Raw genomic sequence first — 27,004 nt, 5'->3', positions numbered from 1 at the left:
TTTTTTTTAGAAAGAGCGGAAGGGCGGGGGAGAGACAGAGAGAACATCGATGTAACGGAGACACATAGATTGACTGCTTCTCACATGGGCCCTGACCAGGGTCAGGGATCGAGCCTGCAACTGAGGTACGTGCCCTTGACTGGAATCGAACTTGGGACCCTTTAGCCCACAGGCCAACCTTCCATCCACCGAGCCAAACCAACTAAGGCACAACTTTGTATTTTTTTAAAAAAATATATCTTATTGATTTTTTACAGAGAGGAAGGGAGAGGGATAGAGAGTTAGAAACATCAATGAGAGAGAAACATCGATCAGCTGCCTTCTGCACACTCCCTACTGGGGATGTGCCCGCAACCAGGGTACATGCCCTTGACCGGAATCAAACCTGGGACCTTTCAGTCCGCAGGCCGACGCTCTATCCACTGAGCCAAACTGGTTAGGGCACGATTTTGTGTTTTTAATGAATCTATTGACTGCCTGGCTTCACCCAGCTATCACTGTGATAATCAAAGTGGGTGAATAGACAATATTCCAATGTAAATATTTCCAGGTATCTAATCCACATGCCAACTGGAAAAAGAAATGTTTCAGGCTAGTAATTTTTATACATTACTATAGATTTTTATTTCTCATGTGTGGTAAAAAAGCGATTTGAGAGATTGAAAATTATGAATTTGTGTGAAATAAAGCCACATATCTTGAAAATAACACAATCCATTCAAGAGTATTTCAATGTAATACTTGAAAGTATTTTGGGGGAGCCAGTATGTTCAGGGACTTATGGACTGAGCTTTCATTCTTTCAGCGTCAATCTTTCAGCAACTTTGCTCCTGAAAGCCCCAGCCATCACAAGGGATTGCTAATCTGTCAGCTTTTCAGTGAGTATTTTCTTTCCTGAGTCCACCTTCACTGTACTCATTCTCCTTTCTCTTTTCCTCCCCATCCCCATTCTCTCCTGTCTCCCCTTCTGCCCACTCAGCTGCGCCTCTGCCTCCGCCGCCCTTCTCAGGGCAGCCACACGGGAGGCCCCACAGGCCTCAGCCTGGGACTCCAGGCTGCATGGGGGCTCGGAGAGTCAGCCCCGCTGCTAAGGAAATGGCAAGAATCTGCTGCTTAATCAAGCTTCCTTTTCTTCCCTTTTTATAATAAACCCTTACTATGTTTATTTTCAAACATACTTTTACAAGAAGAGAATGTTATTGCTCCTCCTTAACCCAGCCCAGATTCAACAAAAAGTTACTGAGGGTTTGTGATACTTGTTTAATCTTTTTCTTTCCCTCTTATTATTTTTTTTAAGGCAAATCAGTTTAAAACTTCTTAGCCCTTTATGCAAACGCTAACCCCCCAGACCTTTTTTGTTTTTGTCTTTGCTTTTGATGGATCAAGTTCTCTCTGACTGTTGAGAAGAAGAGAAATTTCATGAGGCCAGATGCCTTTGTTCTCTGAGTGCATGCACACACACTAGATTTCTGAGCACTCCGTGTCGGCAGGATAAGTCACTCATTCCCTATGTGAATGCAAATGAATCGATTATATTTCATCTCAAGAGAACTGCTTGAAAATACCTATAGGAACACTGAGGTCATGGGTTAACGTGGCAGAGTGTTCAGGAAAACTGGCCATTTGTCACGCATGCAGTGTGTGTGGAACACTGCTTAGGAATCGCCACTTGTGGTTTCCTAGTCTTTCCCTAAAAGTACCCTTCCATCCTTTTGTCTTGACACACACAGTTCTCATCTCATTTTCACACTCAACACTAATTCTCCTTCAAGACTTTGATTAGACAGTTTCTTCATTGAAGCCTCAGAAAGGGTAAGCAACCCTCTCCTCTGTACATGCCCTATGTCCTGTAGCTATATTTTAGGACTGAGCTCAGCCCCACCATTTATTAGGTATGTGATCTTAAGATTAGTGCTATGAATCAATAAATGTGATACATCACATAAACACACTGAGAGACAAAAATCACGTAATCATATCAATTGATGCAGAAAAAGCATTTGACAAAACCCAACACCCTTTCTTAATAAAAACTCTCAGCAAGGTGGGAATAGAGGGATCATACCTCAACATAATAAAAGCCTTATGTGACAAACCTACAGCCAACATCATACTCAATGGGCAAAAACTAAAACCATTTCCCCTAAGAACAGGAACGAGACAGGGATACCCACTTTCACCTGTTCGACATAGTACTAGAAGTGCTAGCCATAGCAATCAGACAAGAAATAAAAGGCACCCAAATTGGAAAAGAAGAAGTAAAACTGTCATTATTCACAGATGACATGATATTGTACATAGAAAACCCCAAATACTCCATCAAAAACCTACTAGAGTGAATAACTGAATTCAGCAATGTAGTAGGATATAAATTAACACCCAGAAATCTATGGCTTTATTATACACCAATAATGAACTCACAGAAAGAGAAATGAAAAAAACCCACAAAAACCCATTTACCATTGCACCAAAAAAAATTAAGATACCTAGGAATAAACTTAACTAAGGAGATAAAAGATCTGTACTTGGAAAACTACATGACATTGAAAAAAGAATAGAGGAAGACATAAACAAATGGAAGAACATACCATGTTCATGGATTGGTAGAATCAACATCATTAAAATGTCCATACTACCCAAAGCAATTTATAGATTCAATGCAATCCCCATTAAAATACTAACAGCGTATTTCATAGACCTAGAACAAACTCTCCACAAATTCATCTAAAATAAAAAAAGACCCTGAATAGCCACAGCAATCCTGAGAAAGAAGAACAAAGTTGGAGGGATCACAATACCAGATATCAAGCTATATTACCAAGCCATGGTTCTCAAAACTACCTGGTACTGGCAAAAGAACAGACATATAGACCAATGGAACAAAACAGAGAACCCATAAATCAACTCAAGTCATTAAGCTCAATTAATATTTGACAAAGTAGGCAAGAGCATACAATGGAGTCAAGACAGTCTCTTCAATAAATGGTGTTCGGAAAATTGGTCAGTTACATGCAAAAAGAATGAAACTAGATCACCAACTTACACCATACACAAAAATAAACTCAAAATGATTAAAGGACTTAAATGTAAAAAGGGAAACCATAAGAATCTTAGAAAACTCCATAGGCAGCAAAATATCAGACATTTGTCATAGCAATATCTTCACTGATACAGCTCCTAGGGCAATGGAAACTAGAGAGAAAATAAACAAATGGGACTACATTAAAATAAAAAATAAAAACCATCAACAAAACAAGAATGCTCACTGCATGGGAGACATATTTACCAATGCTATCGCAGATAAGGGTTTAATCTCCAAAATTTACAGGGAACTCATACAGCTTAACAAAAGGAAGATAAACAATCCAATAAAAAAATGGGCAAAAGACCTAAATAGACACTTTTTGAAAGAGAACATACAGAAGGCCAAGAGACATATAAAAACATGCCCAAAGTCACTAATCATCCGAGAGATGCAAAATAAAATGACAATGAGGTACCATCTCACACCTGTCAGAATGGCTATCATCAACAAATTAACAAACGACAAGAGCTGGCAAGGATGTGGGGAAAAAGGAACCCTAGTGCACTGCTGGTGGGAATGCAGACTGGTGCAGCCACAGTGGAAAATAGTATGGAGTTTCCTCAAAAAGTTAAAAATGGAACTCCCATTTAACCCAGTAATCTCACTTCTAGGAATATATCCCAAGACCGGAAACACCAATCAAAAAGGACATATGCACCCTATGTTCATAGCAGCATAATCCTATATAATAAAGAGGTAATATGCAAATTGACCATAATGCCCTCACACAAGATGGCCACCCCCATGTGGTCACAAGATGGTAGCCACAAGTTGGCCAGCAGGGGAGGGCAGTTGGGGGCGACCAGGCCTGCAGGGGAGGGCAGCTGGGGGTGACCAGGCTGGCAGGGGAGGGCAGTTGGGGGTGACCAGGCCTGCAGGTGAGGGCAGTTGGGGGTGACCAGGTTGGCAGGGGAGGGAAGTTAGGGGCGACCAGGCCTGCAGGGGAGGGCAGTTGGGGGGGACTGGGCTGGCAGGGGATGGCAGTTGGGAGTGATCGGGCCAGCAGGGAAGGGCAGTTGGGGGCAATTGGGCCTGCAGGGGAGGGCAGTTGGGGGTGATTGGGCTGGCAGGAAAGCAGTTAGGCATTGATCAGGCTGGCAGGGGAGTGGTTAGGGGGTGATCAGGCTGGCAGGCAGAAGCAATTAGGGGCAATCAGGCAGGCAGGCAGGCAGGCAAGCAGTTGGGAGCCAGCAGTCCTGGATTGTGAGAGGCAGTCAGACATACCCCAAGGGGTTCCAGATTGGAGAGGGTGCAGGCTGAGCTGAGGGACTCCCCCCACCAGTGCACGAATTTTGTGTACCAGGCCTCTAGTTTACCATAGTTAAGATTTGGGAACAGCCTCAGTGCCCATCAGCAGATGAGTGGATTAAAAAACTGGTACATCTACACAATGGAATACTATGCTGCTATAAAAAAGAAGGAACTTTTACCATTTGCAACAGCATGGATGGAACTGGATAGCATTATGCTAAGTGAAATAAGCCAGCCGGAGAAAGATAAATATCACATGATCTCACTCATATGTGAGATATAATGAACGACATAAACTGATGGACAAAAATAGATCCAGAGACAAGGTAACACTGAACAGACGTCCAACCTCAGAGAGAAGGCAGGGAGGGGGTGTTAGAGATCAACCAAAGGATTTGTATGCATGCATATTAGAATAGTGAACAGACACAGACACTGGGGTGGTGGGGGCTTGTTCTGGGGGGTGGGAGTGGCGGTTAGGGGCGGGGGTCAATCGGGAAAAAGAAGACATATGTAATACTTTAAACAATAACAAAAAATTAGTGTATGATAAACAGTAAAGTTTTAATACATGTTGACTATCATTATAACAATGTATTCTGATAAAAAAACCCACAACTTTTTAATTAGCTCTTCCTGTCTCTGGCTGCGGCACAGTGAGCAGCTGCCGCATGTCGGCCCACCTGCAATGGAGGATCGTGCGGAACTGCTCCAGCTTCCTGATCAGGAGGAATAAGCAGAGGTACAGCCCAAACCCAATAACTCGAAGGCCCACAACTCCTTTCGCTACAAGGGGCTGATTCCCTGCAAGACGGTGGGCGTGTGGTGGTCATCATGAAGCGGAGATCCGTGTGGACCACCATCAACAAGAACATTGGGCCACCCTGAGCAGCATCCCATACATGATCCGCAAGAACGAGTACCGCCCGGATCTGTGCATGGTCGCCATCCGCGGGGCCCGCGCCATCCTGCGCAGCCAGAAGCCCGTGATGGTGAATAGGAAGCAGGCAGCCCCACCAAGAGCTCTGAACACCCCCTCCCCACAAAGCAATAAAGGTATCCGTCAGCTTTCCTCAAAACACAAAACGAACAAAAAACACTTTTGTTATAAAAGTTCTAAACACAAAAAAGTAGAGTAAATAGAATGACAACCCCCTAAATTCCAGAAAACTAGACTAGTTCTCAGAATATTATCTTCTTTTTAAGAGGAAGGCAGCAGGTTAATGTGTAATTGAGCTTCCGTACTCTGGGAAATGCTTGTATATATAGGGCACAAGCAAAGGGATATGCATTCTTGCATATCATATATGGTGGGGAAAAGAGGTCATTGCATTTTGTTGTTGTTTGTAATGCAAAACTCCAGGTGTGAGAGGTAAGAACTGATTTATTAGCGATCTACTTGGATTCTGTCCCATAGTCCCTTTTCTATTCCATTCTAAGGTACAGGCAGGCATGGATTTCTCATAGATAAGAAACTTAAACCTTTATATCCTCATCTGAAAAATGGCCCAAGTGATAATACTAGCCCTAAAAGTTTATTTTGAGAATTAAATAAAATTAGGTACATAGAGTACTTGCTATTTTTAGGTACATAGAGTACATACTATTTTTCATTGATTCTGAGATTCACACTTTTTCACATCTCTGAAATTTTCTTTCTTTCTTGGTGGTTGATAAATTAATAGAGTCTGATGATTTATAGAATGTTAGATTCCATGAAATATTGTAGACAAGTGCTTAATGAATATTAGCAATCAAGATAATGATAATTCATCCACATCACAACTTGTATCATAGAAGCTTTGCTTTATGCAAAAGAAAGGTGTTAAATTATCCAAGTATAATAGTGGATTCATCTATTTCTTGCAGTTCTATCATTTTTTGTTGTTTGCTGTGTGTGTGTGTGTGTGTGTGTGTGTGTGTATGTGTGTGTGTGTGTGTGTGTCATGTTACTTTGATACTCTGCTGTTAGGTGGATACACATTAAGGATTATTAGTCTTTTTGGAGTATTGATCTCTTTATCATTTTGTAATGCCCCTCTTTATTCCTGATAACTTTTCTTGCTTTGAATGTTATGTAGCTCTCTGAAATTAATATAGTTTCTCCCACTTTCTTTTGATTAGTGTTAGCATGATATATCTTTTCCCATCCTTTTACATTTAAACTATATGTGTGTTTGTATTTAAGGTGGATTTCTTGCAGACATAATATAGTTTAAGCCTTGTTTTTTGATTCACTCTGACAATGTCTGTCTTTTTATTTGTGTATCTAGATAACTGATGTTTAAGATAATTATTGAACCCTATCTGGTTTGGCTCAGTGGATGAGTGTTGGCCTGTGGACTGAAGGGTCTCAATTCTGGTCAAGGGCACATGCCTGGGTTGCAGGCTCAATCCCCAGTAGAGGGTGTGTAGGAGGCAGCCAATCAATGATTCTCTCTCATCATTGATGTTTCTATCTCTCTCTCCCTCTCCCTTCCTCTCTGAAATCAATAAAAATATATTAAAAAAGAAAAGATGATTATTGATATAGTTGGATTAATATCTACATAGTTGTTACTGTTTTCTGTTTGTTGCTCTTGTTGTTTGTTTTTATTTTTCTGCCTTTTATGATATTAATTGAGCATTTTATATTATTCTATTTTCTTTCCTTTCTTAGCATATCAACTTTACTTCTCTTTTTACTGTTTTTAATGGTTTCCCTGGAGTTTGTAATACACATTTACAATTAATCCAAGTCCACTTTCAAATAACACTATACCACTTCACCGGTAGTGCAAGTACCTTATAATAACAAAACATTCCTAATTCCTCCCTCCCATCTCTTATGTCATTACTATCATTCATTGTATTGTACAGAAGTATACATGTATACACATAAGCATATACTTATACATAGCATATACATAAGCATACATAATTGAATACATTGTTGATATGATTATTTTGAACAAATTGTTACCTATTACATCAATTAAGAATAAGAAAAATGCTTTATTTACTTTCATGTTTTAATTCTGATTCTCTTCTTTTATGTAGATCTGATTTTCTGAACTATATCATTTTTATTATCCCTGAAGAACTTATTTTAACATTTAATGCAAGGCAGGTCTCCCGGCAACAAACACCTTCAATTTTTGTTTGAGAAAATCTTTAATTTTCTTTCATTTCAGAAGGGTAATTTTGCAGATTTCAGAATTCTAGGTTTGTGGGTTCTTTTCTTTCAGCACCATAAATATTTCACCCCTTTCTCTTCTTGCTTCCATATTTCTGAGAAGTTTGATATAATTCTTATTTTTGCTCCTCTATAGGTAAAGTGTTTTTCCCTGTGTTTTTTTCCCCAATATGTTTTCTACATATTTGATTTCTGTAGTTTAAACATGATATACTTAGGTATAGTTTTTTTTAAATTTTAAATTATTATTATTATTTGTATTTATCCTGTTTGGTGTTCTCTGAGTTTCCTGGATATGTGGTCTGGTGTCTGACATTAATCTGGGAAAATTTTTTAGTTGTTATTACTTCAAATATTTATTCTCTTCCTTTCTTTTTTATTTATTTTATTTTATTTTAATTTATTTATTTCTTCTGTTCCTTTCTCACTTTCTTTTCTGGTATTCCTATTACATGTATATTACATCTTTTGTAGCTCTTCAACAATTCTTTTATATTTTGTTCTATTCTTTTCAGTCACCTTTTTTTCAGTTTTGGAAGTTTCCTCATTTGAAGACATGCTTATTGAGAGAGGGAGGGAAGGAGAAAAGGAAGGAAAGAGAGAGAAAGAGAGAGAGAGAGAGAGAGTGAGAGAGAGAGAGAGAGATAAAGAAACATCGATGTGAGAAACATTGATAGGTTGTCTTCCTGTATGCACCCCAAGTAGAGATCAAACCTGCAACCTAGGTACGTGCCCTGACCAGGAATCAAACCCACAACCTTTCAATGTATGGGACGACACTTCAACCAGCTGAGCCAGGGCTATTGTCATATTATTATGCTCAGATATTCTTTCCTCAGTTGTGTTCAATCTACTAATAAGTACTTTAAGGACATTCTTTATTTCTGTTATAGTTATTTTTAATTTCTCACATTTTTGATTTTTAGAATTTCTGTTTTTCTACTTACATGACCCATTTGTTCTTGAATGTTACCTACTTTTTCTACCACAACTCTTAGCATGTTAATCACAGCTCTCAAAAATTCCTGGCTTGATAATTTTGATATTCTTGCCATATCTCACTATGGTTCTAAAACTGTCTTTTTTGCCTTTTTGTATGCTTTGTAATTTTTTGTTGAAAGGCATACATGATGTCCTGGGTAAAGAGAACTATGGAGAGTTGGCCTTTAGTAATGTACAGTAGAGCTAGGGTGTAGGGGAGGGGAAGAATTCTATAGTCCTGTGATGAGGTGTTACCCTTTTGGTGAGCCTGTGCCCCTTAACTGTGAACTTCACTGGTGCTTCTTAGTTTCTTTTTCTCCCTTTAGGTGGAACAGGATGACAGGCGGGAGCTGGATTTGTATATTTTCCTTCCCCCACATAGAAGGCTAGAACTGACTAAAGTTGTATATTTTCCTTTCCCCAGGCAGGGCAGGCTCTGGTAAAACTCAAATAGGTTAGGCTCTGGTAAAATAGCCTCTTCCCAAGGCAGGCCTTGTTAAGAGGAACAGAATGCTCTGGCAAATCTCAAAATGGTTCCTTTTCCCTCCCCCTGATGGAAGCAAGAGAGCATCTCCCCCCCCCCCAATATTACTATGAGGACCTGGTAGAACTCCTGGAGATAAAACTTACAAAAGTGTGGGCTCCCCCATGATTGGACCCCTGTGAAGTTTTTATCTATCGGTTGTCCACACTGAACCTCCAGAAATTCCTCAATCACAGTTCCAGTTTTCCTGCTCCAACACTGTGTCCCATGCCTTTTTCTCATCAGGTAGGTTGTGGTTCTCTGTATTTGCCTGTCTCTCCAATTGTGAGGGTAGAGGTTTGCCCTGTGTCCTCACTTCACTGGTAGATCTAAGCATATTTGTTTATTTTTTGTTTTGTTCAGCTTTCTACCTGTTGTTAGGACAGAGTGAACACTTCCACATTCCTTACATGCTGGACCAGAAACCAGAAGTTCATGTTTTTAAAAAATCTTTTCATACTATATGTGTCGTAAAACCAGACACAGATATGAAAGTCTGCCATGTTGGTGTTGATTAAAATTGAAGGGAGACTCTCTGGTGGGATAATTGGAAACTTTTGGGTCAGATTCTCTGGAGAAGAACTTGGGGCAGAAGCAGAGCCAATTCCTCATCATGTAGGAGTTTGGTTCTAACTTCAAAAACTTTCCTTCCAAAGACGTTAATCTAAATATCATGAATGAGTTCTATTTTTTAGCTTATTTTTGTGTGTCCATGAACAAAGAAAGTCTTGCTACTTGAAGGTCTCTCATAAATCGACAGCCTTTGAAGTGCAATAATTAAAAGCCTGCTGATGCTGAGATGCTGTTCCTGGGAGCTCCAGAGTTTTTGCAAGTATCTTAACAAATACACATAAGTAAAAGGTGGAAAAAATTACATTTGCCTTGTTTGCCTTCTATGTCTGTATTTCAGATGTAATAAGAAAATCATTAGTTTATGATAGTCTTATATTGAATTTAGTAGGAATGACCCTGAAATGCTTCCCAATCCAATGAAGACATCAAAATCCAATAAAGACTCAGGAGTGTATAAAAATTACTTCAAGTTACATTTTTAAAAAAGTATCATGGAAGATATTTATTTGAAAAATTATAGAATAATTTATGTAAGTAAAAAATTTATATTGTTATTCCAAGTTAGCCTTGGGTATTAACATTTGATAGATGCTTAAATATTGAATGTCTTATAAGAATTTACTTTTTTCTTAGATCTTGGATTAAGTTTATTTTCATATTTTCTTAAGGTGAATAGTATAATATAGTGGTCAAGAGTATAGCTCAGGAGAGGTTTGAAACCCTGCTCCCAGATTTATTTATTACTCAGTTTGCTCATCTGTAAAATGGTGATGTTGTGTGTGCTGAGTGTCCTTAGGACTAATATGAGGATCCAATGGGATAGTTCACATAGAGCTCTTAGAATGGTAACTGACATCGTGTAAGGGCTCAATAAATGTTAGCTATTTTTATTTTAATAGGAAAACATCATTCAGCCCTAGCTGGTTTGGCTCAGTGTATAAAGCATCAGCCTGCAGACTGAAGGTCCTGGGTTTGATTCCAGTCAAAGGCACATGCCTGGGTTGTGGCTTGATCCCCAGTAGGGGCATGCAGGAGGCAGCCAATCAATGATTCTCTCTCATCATTAATGTTTCTATCTCTCTCTCCTTCTCCCTTCCTCTCTGAAATAAATAAAAAAATATTTTTTAAAAAAGAAAACATCATTCAGAGATACATAATGTTATGAAGATTATTACGAGTATTGCTTGAACGTAGGACATTGAGAGAGAAACTCTCAGTGTTTACCAAAGAGTGCAGTAGACTGCTTTTCTTAAAATATGTTCACACTGTTTTTCATTTTTACAGAAGGTGGTTACTCTCTCCTTCATGTCACCCATTTCCACAGATGGCTGCGGTTCCAAGTACACAAGCCTAGCCCCGATGGAATGGAGAGAGGAGACAGGGGAAATATAAGCACTTTCAAAAAGGGGGAACAGGAAGTAAGAAAATTGAAAATCCCGGAATAAACTTACTCGTCTGACAAAAGGTCCAGAGTGAGCTGGCAGCATTCGTTTTCATGTTTGAAACCAGAGGTCAGCAAACTTTCTTTGTAAAGGGCCAGGTAGCAAATACATTTGGTTTTGTGGGCCATATGACCTTCATCACAACTACTCAACTCTACTCCAGTAACACACAAGCAGCCATAGATGGTACAGAACACACCGATCCTGGCTGTGATCTAATAAAACTTTATTTACAAAAACTGGTGGTGAACCACAGTTTGCAACCCCTGATCCAGAACATACCTGAGAATGATGGAAAGCATTTATTACTTCCCCATAAATTTGCCTCAGATGGAAATAGGAAGCATTCCCCCCACTCTCCCCATCTCCTTTTGCTCCAATCATTTTCTACTCCCAGAGTCTTAGTTCCATTTTGATGGTGACCCCGGAGGGCAACCTTGGTTTGCTCAGGAGAATGGCACTATCTGTGCCTAGGCTCAGGCCTCCCAGATTCTCAGAATGGAACGTATACAAGACAAAGCCTTATGATTATATTGATGAACTTGCCTAACTTTCTATCTTGGTTCTTTATTGGACATCCCCCTGTCAGGGTTAGAAAATGGAAAATGAAAAGGTGAGAGGCTTAGAAAGTTCCAGAAGGTGGAGCTTAATTTAAGTGGAACTACCTGGCATCTCACTAAAAATATTCTTCACCAAACACAAACTTGTGTCCTTACAGAGGGAGAGGCCATTATAGCCAGACTCTCCTTGACTTGAGGGTGAGTCCCCAGCCTGGGCACGTATTCTGTCCTCCTCCTGTCTCCACTTTCCCTGGGAGCTAGAGAAGGATTGTTCTCTCATTGTTGGGTTATAAAGTTTTATTCTGATTGCTTTGGATTTATCTGCCCATCAATTTTATCTTTCTATTTATTTATTTTTATTATCTTAAATGTAATTTTATTTTTTCCATCACCATTTATCCATCTATGCCCTCTTCCACCTCCACCCCCCCCCCCCCCACCCCTACAATCACCACACGGTTGTCCATGTCCATGAGTTCCTCTCTCTCCCTTTTTGATTTTTTTCTCAACCCTGCCCCCCACCCTGGAGCTGTCTGCCTGCTCTCTATCTATGAGTCTATCGCTATTTTGCCTATCATTTAAAAAGTCTCATTTACCATTTCATCCAAGAATGCTGGGGTCCTCTCAGAAGCCTGTCCTGGGTTTCTCCGTTGATCAGGTGGGCATGAAGAATGACTAGACTTGGCTTTGATACAGATTAGAAATTTATGTCTTTGGAAGAAGTGCTCATATCCCACCTTTCTTCCTTTGTGTCAAGCAGCCCGGTGTCTCATACTCAGTAACTATTTGTTGATGTTATTTTGAGCTTATGGCAACCGTGACTACATCCCTTTGGTTTTAGTTTGACTAAGGACTGATTTTCTAGTTCCAGAGAAGAACTGAAGCATTTTTTCTTTTTCCTTTGGGAGAACAGACCTTTGCCTAGAGACATAGACTCGAAGAATAAAACAAATCTGTCTTGAGACTTGTAGGGGAAGGAAAGAGTCGGGAGGTGTCAGGGACCTCTAGGTGAGTTAGTTACAGTGCCTTTCCCCTCTAGGTGACGGATGGGTGCAGACAGGACCAGCACACACACAGCGCGTTGATCCTGGAGAAAGCAGAGGTCTTTGTTACCCAGGGGAAGGGAGACAGCACTTCCGGGAGCTAGTCCCTCAGTTGCCACAGTGTCTGTCTGTACTGCTGCCTTAGGCTCTTGTAGGGAGACAGTCAGAGGGCTCCTTAATGGAATCAGCTGAATGTTATCCTCATTCTTATCAAGAAGGTTAGATCACAGGGGCTGGTGGCCTTATCATATCAGGGACAACCAGTTTTTTCACATATTATTGAGTAATCCTTTCAAAAACCAACCAGACAGTTGCATTTCAAGCATATTCCTGGTGTCTAAACAGAACTGCCATTTTATAATCAAGTTGTATCAGCAAACTTCATTGCTGAGGGCCTAGGTTTCAAATACTTTATGGGAAAGCCTCATTTCACAATAGCCTTTACTTGGCTGTTTGTACATGCACATGGAAGGTCTCAGGAAGGAAGGAATTTCCCCCAAGAAACTAGCCAAGACATGTTAGTAATTTCTTGTTTATTTCACTCTGACACTGAATTTTCTTCTCATTCAAACATTCATTCATTCATTCACTCAAATATTACTTGGGTGACCCCTATGTACCATGAATTATCCTAAGGACTCCTGATACTATAGTGAAGGAAATATGCAAAAAGATTGCCTTCGTGGAGCTTACATGGAAGAGTCTGACAATAAACAAATAAACAAGTGAAATATGTAAATATCAGTTATGATAAGTCTATGGAGAAAAATACAGCAAGGAAGGAAGTTAGGTTTGGACTGATTGGGGGTGGGAGGTAGTGGGGGGAGGAGACAATGTTGCTTTATTGAATCCAGTGGATGGGGAAGATCTCACTCTTAAATGTGAGATGCCAAGAACACTAAAGGAACTTAGAGAATGAGCCATATGGATATTGTAGGTAAGGGCATTTGAGCCAAAGGGGACAAAGTGCAAAGGCCCTGAGGTAGAAATTCTGTGTTTGAAGAACAGGAGGCCAGTGTGGCTGGAGGGGAAGAAAGGAAAAAGATGAGACAAAAGAGGCAGAAGAGGCCCAGGGTATCACCAGCCATTTGAAAATAATTTATGGAGCCCTTGCACCCACAAAGCACTGTGTGCTAGAGGGTTTGGTTTGTCCAAATAAGGTGTTTGAAAGTGTGAACTAATTAAGGGAGAAGGGCAATGTTTTGGGTCTGCTGGGTAGAGACAATAGAGGGAAATCTGAGAACAGGTGTCACCTGTCCTGTTTTATTTATTTATTTTTATTGGTTCAGAGAGGAAAGGAGAAGGGGAGAGAGATAGAAACATCAATGATGAGAGAGAATCATTGATTGGCTGCCTCCTGCACACTTCGTACTGGGGATCGAGCCTGCAACTCAGGCAAGTGCCGTGACCAGGAATTGAACCATGACTTTCTGGTTGATGGGTTGACACTCAGCTACCGAGCCACACCAGCTGGGCATCACCTGTTCTGTTTTAAATGCAGGAGAATTCTGGTGGGAGAGAGTCATCAGAAAAAGAGACATTAAACAATGATTTCAATTTGGCATTGGAAGACAGCATCTACTTTTTAGAAAAAACTTATTAATTAGGTTTTGTTAAATCTGTTAAAATACTAGTATGTTAGTGTTTCTCAGTGGTACATAAACTCATGATGGCAGGAAATAGCCTAGAAGTTTGGGGCAGGAGTGGGAAATCTTCCAGGGGATAAACTCAAAGTGGATAAACAAGAGGGGTCAGTAATAGCAGTGGGGATTTACTTAGGCCCTTTTTCTAGATTTTCACATAATTTGATTGGAGATGCGCTCTTAAATTCTCTTTTCTAGGGTAAAGAGGATTTCACAGCACATTGATATTTGAACAAATTAATTCAACTTTTGGCCAATACTGTTTTCATTATTAGAAAATAAAGTAGACATGTTCTAAACAAGGAATCCTAATCATATTTTAAAGTATCTATAAAATAGTTACATGTGTCTGCCACTCATTTGATTTTTAAGTATTTTCTGCCAGGAAAAACAAAAAAAATTTCACAACTGTATTGTGCCTGTAAGCTTTTTCTGAAGCACTTTTCATGCCTTTCACCTGTTTCTGTGTAGACCCTCCCTGCTGTTTGTAGATCACCTGTATCAAATATTAGTCCTACTGAAAACTTGTTTTGCTCCTGAAAGACTCCACAGATCTGAGCTTCCCCTCATAGCAAGGAGGACTCCAGCTATGAGCTTGGATTGCATTCTTCACTGGGTTAGTGTTTCTGTCTGGTTGGTTGGCCTGGGTCCTGCCCAGAATTCCAGTCCAGGTGCAGACAAGGGGCCAGCCACCACCACAATTTGACTGTAACTTGATTGCCCACAACACATAATATTGGCTCCTCTTCACACAATCCCATGTGGCGTTATCTCTATTTTGAAGGAACTGATACATGATCAAGTCTCAGCTAGTACTTCTAAGGCCCACACTTGAACCTGGGTCTGTGGTTTCAAAATATGGGTTCTAGCACTGTACTCTTCTGCCTCTTGCATTTCTAATGATAACTAAATAATCTGATGATATAATTTCATTTAAAAATTTATTGAATTTATTGAGGTGACATCTTATATAATAAAAGGCTAATATGCAAATTGACTGAACGGCAAAACGGCTGGTTGCTATGATGTGCACTGACCACCAGTGGGCAGATGCTCAATGCAGGAGCTGTCCCCTGGTGGTCAGTGTGCTCCCACAGGGGGAGCGCGACTCAGCCAGAAGCCTGGCTCATGGTTGGCGAGCACAGCGGCCTCTGTGACAGCGCTAAGGATGTCCAACTGCCAGCTTAGGTCTGCACGGGGAGTGGGGCTAAGCTGACAGTCGCACATCCCCTGAGGGCTTCTGGACTGCGAGAGGGCACAGGCTGGGCTGAGGGAACCTCCCCCCAAGTGCACAAAGTTTGTGCATTGGGCCTCTAGTTTATTAATAAAATTATATAGGTTTCAGCTATTCTATAATATTTCACCTGTATATTGTATTGTGTGTTCACTACCTCCAGTCAAGTCTTCTTCCATCATCATTTATCCCTCCTTTACCTTCTTCTATCTCCCCCAGAATAATACTTTTCAGGTCCATCCTGTTGTCACCAAAGGTAAGATTTCCTTTTTTTTTTTTTTTTTACGGCCGAGTAGTATTCCATTGTGTAAATGCACCACAGCTTTTTTACCCATTCATCTATTGATGGGTACTTGGGTTGCTTCCATATCTTGGCTATTGTAAATAACACTGAATGAATATAGGGATGCATATATTCTTTCTGATTGGTGTGTCTGGATTCTTAGAATATATTCCTAGAAGTGGGATCACTGGGTCAAATGGCAGTTCCATATTTAATTTTTTTGAGGAAACTCCATACTGTTTTCCACAGTGGCTGCACCAGTCTGCATTCCCATCAGCAGTGTATTAGGGTTCCCTTTTCTCCACATCCTCGCCAGCACTTGTCTTTTGTTGATTTGTCGATGATAGTCATTCTGACAGGTGCATGGTGACATTTCATTGTGGTTTTAACTTGCATTTATTCAATGATTAGTGACATTGAACATCTTTCCATATGTCTATTGGCCATCTGTATGTCCTTTTTGGAGAAGTGTCTATTCAGGTCCTTTGCCCATTTTTAAAAATTGGATTATGTGTGTGTGTGTGTATGTGTGTTGAGTTTTATAAGTTCTTTATAAATTTGGATTTTAACCCCTTATCAGATGTATCATTGGTGAGTATGTTCTCCCATTCAGTGGGTTGTCTTTTAATTTTATTGATGGTTTCCTTTGCTGTACAAAACCTTTTTAGTTTGATGTAGTTCCATTTGTTTATTTTTCTTTGTTTCCTTTGCCCTAGGAGATATATCAGAAAAAATGGTGCTATATGAGAAATGTATGAGATTTTACTGACTATGTTTTCTTCTAGGATTTTTATGGTTTTTAGTCTAGCATTTAAGTCTTCAATCCACTCTGAGTTTTTTCTTGTGTATGGTGTAGGAAGGTGGTCTAGTTTTATGTTTTTGCACATATTTGTCCAATTTTCCCAGCACCATTTATTGAAAGAATATCTTTACCCCATTATATGTCCATGCCTCCTTTGTCAAATGTTAATTGAACAAGATAATATAATTTCTAATGATATTATTATAGGCAGCAAAGCAAGAGGGCATGGGCATGTAGGCCACTGGACAAACCGTTCACTGTCCAGGGGCAGTCTACCCTTGCATTCTGGGGTGGGGAACACCCATAATTTCCTCCTCAGTCCTCTCTTTCCTCCAATCAGAAGACATCAGGACACTGGCTGCTCTGTCCCCAGTTGTATTTAATTCTCCTAGGAGCTCAAGGAACCCTCTTGGTTTCATTGACTTTTTTACTTTTACTTTTTGCAAACTCTTTCTAGGCCTTTTTGTCATTGTTTTATTGTATTGCCTTTGGATTAAAAAAATAGTTTTACAGTTCCCGCTCTGGCCAGTGATTGGGTGACTGACTTCCTAGTCGTCCTCCTTGCCAACAGCATCTCCCTCGAAGTCCATAGTGTGTACGCTCACCTGGTAAATTTTCTAGGTTGTGGGATTCCTCTATTCAGTCGCTCCCTCTTGCTTATTGTCAAGGCTTCCCATTTCAGCATCCAGAATCTTCTCTTATGCCAGGCTGACTTTGGCTGTTGGTTAAGCAAGTTTACTTACACCCGCCTCTGTACCTTTGCTTAGGCTTTTAGCCTCGATCTTCTAAATCTATGCCACATCATAAAGTTTATGTTCCCTAAAATGTCTGTCACACTGACCTTTGGCTTTTCTTATCCCCTATAGGACCAACGTAGGGAGTCCTTGCATATGCTTCCCCCCCCCCCCCCCCCAGAATATCTTTCTTTCTGTTTCTTAGTTCTCTCTTAAAACTCAGTCTGAGCCTCATCTTCTCCAACAAGATTACTCTGAGGACTCTTTCTCTGTGATTCCAGAGTGTTTACTATTATAGTAGAAGGGCACATTGTATTGAGATAGTGTTTGTCATCGTCTGCCCTTCCAGACAAATAGGACATAAGCCTTGGCCAATTCTGTGCTTTTAAATTGGCAAGCTACCTCCATGCCATGTGTCCCAATATGAATGAGTCTTGTCATCGTTTGTTTTGTTGAGGTCAGTGTGGCAAATCCTATTAGTTTTTCTTATCCACCTCCATCTATTTCTCCTTGACTTCTGGCTTCTTGCCTCATTTCCTGATGGTGGCTTCTCACTGTTGGCATCAGGATATTGAGTTTCTTGTCTTGGACTTGACTTTCTCTTGGGTTTGATCTAATTTCCACTCCGAGTGGGTTTACTTCTAAAACCTCTCAGGTTAAGAACTCAACCTAGCACAGAATTCCCTTGGCACTTACCACAGTACCAACTCACAGACTAACAACACTCAGTCTTGGTTCATCTCAGACGCTGAAAAAGAACTGAAGAATTTACTCAGAAAGCTCATGCACTGTAATCAGATAATGGAAAACAATGAGAATAGGGGCAGGTGTGAAATAGAAAAAAAGCAGGAAGTTATGTGATGTTGACTTAATTCTCTTTTATAGACAGCAAGTACAGACTGCTGTAGGAAAAAGAGAGAGCATCCTAGACAAACATTGGCAGGAAGATGATTAGAATCCACTTGAATTAGACTAAGAAGGCTGGATAAAGCCTGCAGATATAGAAAATCTCCAAATGTGCAAAAATAATAGCAGGTGGAATGTCAAAATCTGTGGTGGTCTAGTTTGTGTCATAAATACCAGCTACACCAAAATTCAATAACATTTTTGGTTTCTGGTAAGAACCATCACTTTATTTGATTTCTTCATTTGACCTTTATTGTTCTTACCAGCACTGATTGGTGACTTTATTTTGAGGGTCATTTTTCACAAAGAAACAAAGTTAGCTATAGAAATTAAGAATTTAGTTCTGGTTTCTCTGGGTGACCTTGGGCAGATTTCTTAACTTATTCATGCCTCATTTTCCTTCTCCATTAATGAAACAATTCCCATATTACTCTTAGCAAAAACTGCTTGGTACATAGTAAACACTCAAGGGTAGCCATTATTATTGCTATGTATGAAAATTACTGTGTGAATGGCAATTAGTGGAGAACAATATATTCCCATTGAGATTTCTATGTTGGGTGGTTGGACAGACTTAGTCACTGACAAACTAATGGGTTTCATTCACACACCTGTGGTTAGAATTTGTGGCTTAGAAAAATTACAAATTATTACATGTCATGAACTGTCAGAGCCATGCACAATTATTTGAAACCTCACATGCCAAATCTGCCAGTGCTAAGGGTCTATGATACTTTCTTCTCCTCTGTCTGTTGGAAAGAACAGCTGGACACCAGGCTGCATGTGCTTGTAAACAATTATTAAATTACCCGGTAGACTCGTCTTCTCCAAGCAGAATGAACTGGTTCTTTTAACCTTTTCTGAGCATGGTTTTGATTTTCAATCTCTTTAATCATCTCTGTGGCTCTTTTCTGAACCTTCTCCAAGGTCTTCGTGTCCTTCAATTTGCTATGGAGTACCTAATTACTCAAAGTTCTCAGCTAAATGTTTTCACAACATGGGATATATATCATTTCTAGATGCCCTACTGTAATTTATGCACACAGGCATGCCTTCTTTTACAATTTGCTGTTATGCCATGGAATCACGATAACATCCTACATTTGTATAGCAAAGACAATTTTCAAAGGACTTTCTTATGTGTTATTATTATTATGTTTTACCTATATTACAATCTAATGAGCTAGGTACAATCATCCCCCTTTCTCAGATAAGAAAAATGAGATTCAGAAGGATTCAGAGGCTTGCTTGAGGTCACAGGGACAATACTTTGTGGCTGGATCTGGGTCTTAGGACTGGTCACTAATTCCAATGTTCTTTCAACCACATCCAGGCTCTATTTGTCTATAAACAATTTGTCAAGTACACAGTCATCTAAATAATTTTCTGCTCTATTTCCCAAGAGCTCATTTTTTCCTACTATAGTTGGGTTGGTTTCATTAATTTCCCCCCAACAAACCTTTCCATAGACCTTCCATTTGACTCACGAATCCTTCAGTACTTTGACTGCTGTGTGGTGGGGCTGAGAAGCCAGCTGGTAAAAGAGTAGGCTCATGTTGAGTGTGTGCCATTAGTAAGGGCCTTAGAGAGATGCTGTTAGAAACACTAAATTTCTCTTTAGTGTTATTTCAAAGTACTGATCTTGAGTTTTACTCCTAAGGATCCACATTGTGATGAGAAACTTTTACCTATAGGGTTCTTTGTTCACTGTTTTCATTAAAAAAGATATTTTATTGTGAGGGAAAAGGCGATCCTAAACCTTCTACAGTGCACTCTCTCTTGTACAATCCAAGGTGCCTGGAGCACTTCCTGAGTAAGGGTGGCTTCACTTGTACATGACCAAAGTCTACAGAGGGTAAAGACATCAGTCAAATGAAAGGTTAAGGATCTACCTCTTAGTGTTTAGTAAATGTCCTTTCTCACTCTCTAGGAATGATAAATACTGAATACTAAATACTAAAGAGGTAAGCACATTCATAATTCTGGATCTAGAAATCCTTATGATTTATATTTCACTAGAGGTCCGGTGCACGAAATTCTTGCACTGGGGTAGGGGGTTGTCCCTCAGCCCGGCCTGCACCCTCTTGAGTCCGGGGAGTGGGCCTAAGCCAGCAGTTGGACATCCTTAGTGCTGCCAGCAGAGGCCAGAGAGGCTCCCGCCACCGCAGCTGCACTCAACAGCCATGAGCCTGGCTTCTGGCTGAGTAGTGCTCCCCCTCTGGGAGCACACTGACCACCAGGAGGAAGCTCCTGCGTTGAGCATCTGCCCCCTGGTGGTCAGTGCACATCATAGCTACCGGTTGTTCTGCCATCAGGCCAAAACCAGTTCTCTGACATCCCCCGAGGGGTCCTGGATTGCGAGAAGGTGCAGGCCAGGCTGAGGGACCCCTCCGGTGCATGGGGGCCAGGAAGGGATGTGGAGGTTGGCCAGCCAGGGAGGGACCGTGGGAGGGCTCCAGGGTGTGTCCGGCTCATCTCACTCAGTCCAGATTGGCCAGATCCCAGCAGCAAGCTAACCTACTGGTTGGAGCGTCTGCCCCCTGATAGTCAGTGCACATCATAGGGAGCGGTTGAGCAGCCTTAGCATATCATTAGCATATTATGCTTTGATTGGTTGAATGGCCAATCAGACGACCGGGCATTTAGCATATTAGGCTTTTATTATATAGAACTAGAAGCCTGATGCATGAAGATTCGTGCTAGAATGGGCTTTCCTTTCCCTGGCTGCCAGCACCGCCCTTCTTCTTTGGCCCAGCCCCTTTCTGCTCAGGTCTCGAAGCTGCCTCTTTCTGCTCCGGCCCCTACTTCCCATGCTGCCAGAGGCCTTGAGAGACCGGGGGTGGGGCAGAACGCCTGCATCATCACCATGGCGATGATGCAAGCATCCCGCTCTGGTCACTTGGTGGCTGAGTATGCAAATTAACTGCCATATTTGTTGGGTTAATTTGCATATCACTCCTGATCGGCTGGTGGCATAGCGGAGGTACGGTCAGTTTACATGTTTGTCTATTATTAGGTAAGATTACTGAGGAAGGATTTTTAAAAAAGCCTGCCCATCTATATGTTGGATATTTTGAAAATGAACTCTTTGGTTGATTTAATTAACAAGTCAATTGAACTTTTAAAATATTTATTTATTTTTAAATTTTATTTAAGAGAGGGAGGAAGGGATGGATAGAGAGAGGTAGAGAAATATTGATGTAAGAGAGATACGTTGATTGGATGTGCCCAACTGGGGATTGAACCTGAAACCTAGGTATGTGCCCTGATGGGGAATTGAACCCATGACCTTCTGGGGCATGGGACAATGCTCCAACCACTGAGCAACACCAGCCAGGGGCAAGTCAATTAAACTTTTAAAGTATTCCCACACCAATTCACAACAACAGTTAAAGAGTTTTTTTTTTTTAAATAAAAATGCTGAGGCAGGGCCACTGAGAGTGGTAATCACTTGCAGTGTTTCCCAGCCAGCTGCACTTGGGGATGGGAGGAGGATAAAGAGGGTAAAAGGGGTGAAATATATGGTGACGGAAGGAGACTAGACTTTGGTTGGTGAGCACACAGTGAAATATACAGATCAGGTATTATAGAATTATAGACCTAAAACTTATATAATATTATTAACCAACGTTACGCCAATAAATTTACTTTAAAAAGATGGGAGATGGAGAGTATAATAAACAATGCCAATGTCTCCTGCCCCTGCCATTCTGATTTAATTCATATGAGTTGGAGCCTTGCATCAAGTTTTTATTTAAACCTCCTGAGGGGACTTAAATCAGCCACAGTTGAGACCCAATGATAAGAGTGAGGAGTATAGGGTCTGAGAGTCACTGAAGGCAAGTGCCTCATCTCACCTGGCTTTGGCTTGCCCAGCTTTGGGCAAATGGCCCATCAGCAGGGATGGAAAATGTACAGATGTTCACCATCTTGAGGGACATTGGATCTGATGACTTAGTATTTCCCAGTGCTATATGTCATTTCCCTGGACTTCTCTACTGCCCAGCAGATCTGCTGGGAGAGCCACTGGACTGTTCTGCCAATGGATGCCTAGTATCTTCCAGGGAGCTTTTTCTAAATGAACTAATCATAAGAATTTCTGGGGTGCTTGTTAAATATGAATATCCCCAGATCCTTCCCCTGAGGATTCTAATTCATGAGTTCTGGGATGGATCACTATGGCCTGTATATTAAAAAGTGCTCTGGGTCAGTGTTATGGGCAGGGACCTTTAGGAAATTTAGGATACCTGAGATTCAGTTGAGGAACTCTTAGATGTGCAGATTTCCCAAGGCCACCCAAAATGAGATTTAATAGGTCTAGGTTGAGGCCCAGGAATCAGCATTCTCAGCCACTCTGTCATACTCTACAAGTTAATCTGATGCAGGTGATTCTCTTGCTACATTTTTAGAAATGCTGCTAGGATGGAACTGTTATTTATGAAGGGCCTACTATGTGCTTGATTCTGTCCAAGCTGTTCTAAACCTTTGAGCATACTTATTACCCATCTCAACCTTCTGTCTTCCTTAGCGTGTCCAGGAGTCATGCTGCTCCCTGATGCAGGTGCTTTTGGGGACCCTGTTAAGTGTGTTCTCAGTTACCTCTATCTTCTCATTTTCACACATTGCCAAGGTCCCTGCAGTTCTCATGACCAAACCTGCCAACATTATGTATCTCTGCTTTTCTAGACAGTTCAGGCAAAAAGGAAATTATGTTGGAGTACAGATCATAGTTTGAAAAAAAAAGGGCATGTTGATTGTGTAAAAGTGAGAGTAATTCCTCTCTGAGATTATATTCAAAGGGTAAATTCACCATGTGGATTCAGGTTTAAAGGGCAATAGTATCATAATGTTTTCAAGACTGGTTTTCCAGAAATTGCAGACACATATACAATGGCATTTTATACATCAACCCTTGGTAAAGAGTGGTGATATAATAGTCATAACAATAAAGCCATAACAGTTACACTATGTTAGGCAACACATATCACATACCCCAATTTTATATGGATGTAAAGACATTTATTGACTCAAGAAGTTGAAGAGCCCATTCCAGTAAGCTTTAGGACTGCTTTGATGAGCTCTCCAACTCTGTTTTTCTGAGATAACTGTGGCTTTGCCTTGCTCTGGTTGTTGGCTTCATCCTCAGTTTGGATTTCCTCAGAGTAGGAATGGCTTTCCATGGGCAAGGATACTTTCCCAGAGGAAGAGAAAATTCCTCTTTCCTCAACAATTTAACAAAATCCAGGACATCCCTATAATTAATTTAGTTTGGGTTATGTACTCACCCCTGAACCAATAATTAAACTGTCACAGAACCAGGATCCACCCTGGAAATGGAGTAGGTTGGTATCTAATCTTCATGACTGAAATTGAGATGAGGTGGGAATGGATACTTTTTTTTTTTTTGTGTGTGTGAAGGAAACCAACAATATCTATTACAAAAACAATATATTTAATTCTTCTATATAAAAAAGACATTGTATTCTGGATGTGTTGTTTTCTATTTTTCTACTTTCATAGAGGATGATAAGAAGTGCCTTTGAATGGGGTCAAAATGATCTCTTTAAATGCTTGAACTAAAAGTAGTTGGTTGAGACCCCAGCTTTTCATGGAAGGCCAGCCAATTTCAACAGAGTGACTGAACCAGCTATGTATAGAAGCTCTGCCTCCTTGACTGCTTTGGGTCTAATAGTAATTGCTATCATCTATTAATATGATGCTAAATCTTTCCCACAGTTTTCCCTATTGACTTTTCATAAAGTAAGTACATTGACTGTGAAAATAATGGAGTCCCAGAGGAGTTAAGTACTTGCCCAAAGTCACACAACTGGTGAAAGGCTGGGCAAGACTGGACTGGGACCCAGGATCATCTGCTTTTGAGAAAGAGAAGCCCATGTTCTTCCTTCTTTGTGCTGCCTCTTAGGAAGCTGAGAAATAGGATTCAGGAAGAATATTAATTTTGCTTGCCACCTAATATCTTATTTTCTTGTCTCTGAAGCAGAAATAAAAACAAACAAAAAAACACACATTAGTTTCTTGTAGATTCAGCAAATGGTGAGTCATATTTAAGCATTTACAATTTAAGGTTTTTTTTATATAAACAATAATAAAATATTAAAATGTTGAGGCAGTAGAAATGCTCTTCAGAGGCAAAGCCTAGAGACCAGTGAGCATTTCTCTATAACTATACACAGTATATGGCTGTTATCCATATATCTTCAGAGAAAGTAGATACAAAAACACAACAACTATGGGGGTTGAACACAACTTTATTCTGTTATTTGTTTGGTTGTGTTTAACATAGGAAGTGGGAGATGCTGGCTAAAGAAATGGTCAAGAAACAATAGCAGCGGAGAAACCAAGATGGCGGCATAGGTAAACACCTGAACTTGCTGCCTCACACAACTTCAAAACTACAACTAAAAGACAAAACGGACATCATCCAGAACCACAGGAAGACTGGCTGAGTGGAAATTCTACAACTAGAAGGAAAGAGAAAAGCACACTGAGACTCAGAGGAGCTGCGGAAGGCAGAGGTACAGAGGCATGCATGCGCACGTAGAGGGCTGGCAACTGAGTACGCGGCTGGCTTTTTCAAGCCACAGGGAGACACAAGCTCCCAACTGCTCTGAACTCCAGTTCCTGGCGAGACTCTGGGGACCCAGACTCATATGGGGAGAAACTGGTCTGTCTGGCAGTGGGCGGAACTCGAGGGAGGCATTCTCTCAGAGGTGCTTGCAGTGATTACCGCAGGACACTGAGACCCAGGGACCTCTTAGGGCAGGGCTGATGGGAAGCCATTGCTGTTTGCTCCACCCTGAGACTCTGCCCCATTCAAGCTGTGCGCAGAGGCTTTTGCATGTGAATGGCCTGGTCCTTTGAAATCTAAACTTACCTATCAAACTGCAGCTGAGTCAGAGAGACCCAGAACATCCAAAATAAGGCCCAAGGCCCCACAGCAGCTTGCATTGCTTCACAGCTGGGCCTCATCTGGGCACCTCCAAAACCCACACAAAGAAGAGGCATCTGCAGATCTCTCTGTAGCTCCTGCTGGGTAGCCTCATGCAGAAGCTAAATTAGCACCTCCTTGGAGATCTAAGAGCCAGTGTACCCAGAGGTCAGAGTAGGACCATCCAGATTACAACTCCTCAGATCCATAAGGGACACACTCAGGGGGCAGACTCAGTGAGCACCAAAACCCCACTGAAGCAAGTCTTGCCTCATAAGGGTGTCTCCAGCACAGAAGTTCTCCCATCATAGACACAGCTGATCCTCACAGCCAATTGGCCTGGAGGTCAATTCCTCCCAGTGATACCAACAACAATCAAGGCTTAACTACAACAAGACTGTGCACACAGCCCACAAAGGGGTGCACCAAGAGTGTCCACCTCAGGTAATTGGGGAGGCTGAGCCACTGGACCCTATAGGACACCTAGCACACAAAGCCATTCTATCAACTCAGGGAAGCATCCAAAATGCAGAGACAAAGAAACAGGTCACAAATGAAAGAAATGGAGGAAAGTAAACTACTGGATATAGAGTTCAAAACCACGGTTATAAGGTTTTTCAAGAATTTTCTAGAAAAGGCTGATAAATTTAGTGAGACCCTCAAGGATACGAAAAAGGACCAACAAGCATACACTGATTGAAATAAAAAATAATATACAGAGATCCAACAGCAGACTAGAGGATCGCAAGAATCAAGTCAAAGATTTGAAATACAAAGAAGCAAAAACACCCAACTGGAAAAGCAAAAAGAAAAAGGAATCCAAAAATATGAAGATAGTGTAAGGAGCCTCTGGGACAACTCAAGCATACCAACATCTGAATTATGGGGGTGCCAGAAGAAGAGAGAGCGCAAGATACTGAAAACCTATTTGAAGAAATAATGACAGAAAACTTCCCCCACCTGGTGAAAAAAATAGACTTACAGGTTCAGGAAGCGCACAGAACCCCAAACAAGAAGAATCCAAAGAGGACCACACCAAGACACATCATAATTAAAATGCCAAGAGCAAAAGACAAAGAGAGAATATTAAAAGTAGCAAGAGAAAAACAGTTAGTTACCTACAAGGGAGCACCCATATGACTGTCAACAGATTTCTCAACAGAAACTATGCAGGCCAGACGGGAATGGCAAGAAATATTCAAAGGGATGAATAGCAAGAACCTACAACCAAGACTACTCTACCCAGCAAAGCTATCATTCAGAATTGAAGGGCAGATAAAGAGCTTCACAGATAAGAAAAAGCTAAAGGAGTTCATCACCACCAAACCAGTATTATATGAAATGCTGAAAGGTATTCTGTAAGAAGAGGAAGAAGAAGAAAAAGATAAAAATTATGAACAACAAATACATACCTACCAACAAGTGAATCTAAAAATCAAGTGAATAAAAAATCTGATGAACAGAATAATCTGGTGAATATAATAGAATCAGGGGCATAGAAAGGGAGTGGACTGACAATTCTCGGGGGGAAAGGGGTGTTGGGGGTGTGGAAAGAGACTGGACAAAAATCATACACCTATGGATGAGGACAGTGTGTGGGGGGGTAAGGGCATGGGGTGGGGTGGGGTGGGAACCAGGTGGAGGGGAGTTATGGGGGAAAAACAGAGGAACAACTGTAATAATCTGAACAATGAAGATTAAAAAAAAACACAATAGCAGCTGATAGGTTTATGTAATGAGCAAAAGTGGGTGTGTTAGTTATACACATAAGCAAGTTTGATGCAAAACCCTTGGGTCTGTCACCTCTTCCTTCCATGAAC

The 27,004-nt window shown here is 40.8% G+C and overlaps 1 pseudogene across 1 annotated transcript in view; it reads left to right on the top strand.

Moving 5' to 3' along the window:
* Window positions 1–26,683, top strand: part of LOC307103842 (large ribosomal subunit protein eL28-like) — a 60,084-nt pseudogene extending 33,401 nt beyond the window's left edge. The window contains exons 2-5 of the transcript XR_013815262.1: window positions 11–125; window positions 806–878; window positions 4,967–5,392; window positions 24,540–26,683. The product of XR_013815262.1 is annotated as a large ribosomal subunit protein eL28-like (transcript). The remainder of the gene's footprint in view (window positions 1–10; window positions 126–805; window positions 879–4,966; window positions 5,393–24,539) is intronic.
* Window positions 26,684–27,004: the final 321 nt, after the last annotated feature.

This window comes from Cnephaeus nilssonii, assembly GCF_951640355.1.
Source record: "Cnephaeus nilssonii genome assembly, chromosome: 7".
NCBI classification, from domain to species: domain Eukaryota; kingdom Metazoa; phylum Chordata; class Mammalia; order Chiroptera; family Vespertilionidae; genus Cnephaeus; species Cnephaeus nilssonii.
The sequence above is the reverse complement of the archived record's forward strand: the minus strand, read 5'-3'. Positions and strand labels throughout refer to the sequence as shown.